The sequence below is a fragment of the Engraulis encrasicolus genome, chromosome 20 (assembly GCF_034702125.1).
Source record: "Engraulis encrasicolus isolate BLACKSEA-1 chromosome 20, IST_EnEncr_1.0, whole genome shotgun sequence".
NCBI lineage: Eukaryota > Metazoa > Chordata > Actinopteri > Clupeiformes > Engraulidae > Engraulis > Engraulis encrasicolus.
Genome location: NC_085876.1, coordinates 10,779,583 through 10,782,082, shown reverse-complemented (window position 1 = coordinate 10,782,082; position 2,500 = coordinate 10,779,583). Strand labels below are relative to the sequence as shown.

The 2,500-nt window shown below is 43.9% G+C and overlaps 1 protein-coding gene across 1 annotated transcript in view; it reads right to left on the bottom strand.

Annotated features, from left to right (window-relative positions):
• necab1 (N-terminal EF-hand calcium binding protein 1) overlaps window positions 1–2,500 on the bottom strand; it is a 42,258-nt gene that overhangs the window by 18,546 nt on the left and 21,212 nt on the right. The window lies entirely within an intron of this gene.

Genomic DNA, 2,500 nt, shown 5'->3' with positions numbered 1-2,500 from the left:
AACAACGTGACCGAAAACATAACCTCCTTGGCGTACTAGTCACCCAAAAACACATCATGGAAAATCATCTGGAAAGGCAGCCATCCTGAAAGTAAAAATCAGTCCATGTACTATGTTCTAGAATGTTAGCACACAAGATGTCAATCCTGCCAATCCACCCACTCAGAGCCATCTATAGGAAGAGCTACATCGTTGCCATAAGGGTCCCGCTGTGAAAAATAACTTCAAAATTTGTACATTTATGGTCAAACATGGCCAATCTCCCGATTTTACACAGCCTTCAAAAGGTTCCAGTCCGGACATACCGTATTGGCCCGAATATAAGACGTGGTTTTTGTTCTAAAAATAGTACTCTAAAAAGGGGGGTCGTCTTATTTCCGCGCGCTAGAGAAAAAACTAAAAAAAAATAATGTTTTTTTTTTTTTTTTTTAAACTTAACCTGAATTCGGCCATTAGCCTATGCTTCACAACAATGCCACAAAACTCAATAATGGATGGGTTAAGATATTGTTTTGTCCATATCAAATTTGCAGATGCTTGTTTCGTTATGACAGTTGCACCACACGTCTATCAACTGTCAATGTCAACGCGATGCGGACGACAGTGCAAGGGGAAAAACACAAGTCAATCGCGGCTTGTTGCTCTGCTTTTATTTGTGTTTGGTTTTACAGTCTCATCAGGAAAGCTTTGGTCGTTCTCTCTGGTCAGCCCATAACGCCACTATAACTAAAGAAATGAAGGGTGATTTGACGAACAACCTGTAGGCTAAGTTTTGGATGCTGTCATAAGCCAATCAATGGTCATCTGTGTGTGCGCGACAAAGCGACGATATGCCTCGCAACGATGCAACAACACAGAATAATGGTTGGGGCAAGAGATTGTCTTGTTCATATAAAATCACTAGGAGTTTTACCCTTGGTACGAAATGAATATCATTCAGACTTTTGATGTCAACGTGGTAGGCAGCGCATGGGTTTCAAGTGCAATGCGTCTCTGCCTTTGGTCACGTTCGGTTTCTACAGTCCAACGGAAAACTTTGGATGCATAAAATGAACGGCGATTTGGCGAGACGGCTGCTGGTTAGATATTGCTGTCAACGAAGCATTTCGCAAAATCTGTGCATTGCACAATAGATTGCCTATCTCTGCTGGACTGGTTGCCTGCCTGGCTGGCGCAGACTCTGGATGTAGGCTATGTTGCGTCGCACTTTAAACAGGCGGGCCCAGACGGCTGTAGCCTGTTACGGTGCCTATTGGCGCTTGACAGGTGAGGTGAGTAAAGAAAGGAAAGGATATGAGTGACCATCTGTGGTCTTATATCATGGAAATTCCATGAAAATTATATTGTGAAATTTGTTCTTTGTAAAAACCCTCAGATTTTCCAACAAATTAAAAACTGCATTTTGAGAAAAGTTTCAAATGTGAAACAAAATTAAGTCTTCAAAAAACTTTTTTCCCCAAAACATGAGCCTGAAAATGGGGGGTCGTCTTATAATCAGGATCGTCTTATATTCGGGCTAATACGGTACTTTGTTTCCATAGAGCGCCATTGAGGACTCTGAAAGGAATTAAACATTTTCAAAGCACACAATTCCAAACGACTGTTTAATAAGTTCAAGTTCAAGTTGTTTCAGGACAGTAGCAGAACAAAAATCTTTTTAGAATTAGTACACGTAATCCAGCCATGCTAACACAAACATATGGCAGAGATGGGTTTACTCGGAACCTACAAGGCTAGCATAACAACATGTGACCAGAGATCAAAGCAGAAGACAACTATTTTATCTAAGGCTCTGAATCCAGCCATTCAAAAGTTATCGTGCAAAGAGACATCTGTGGTCGACAGACCCACAGCACAGACTCATGGACTCATGCATGGCTGGACAACTGAAGAACAGTATGCCTGCGGCTGTGCGACACCTACCAGCGGGCGCACACGCACACACACACACACACACACACACACACACACACACACACACACACACACACACACACACACACACACACACACACACACACACACACACACACACACACACACACACACAGAGACTCATCTCCCTCTACTGGCTTTTGTCCCCAGAGACTACATGATGACAGGCGTATACACACACACACACGCACACACACACACACACACACACACACACACACACACACACACACACACACACACACACACACACACACACACACACACACAGACTCATCTGCCTCTACTGGCTACTGCCCCCAGAGACTACATGATGACAGGCGTACACACACACACACACACACACACACACACACACACACACACACACACACACACACACACACACACACACACACACACACACACACACACACACACACACACACACACACTGCAGACCATCCTAAAATACACACACACCTGCAGCCCCCTGAATGCTCACCGATGCTCACCGAGAATACACACTGTGATAATACACACCTCAGTACTCAGTAAAGAGAGCATTACTGAGGACAGAGAGAGA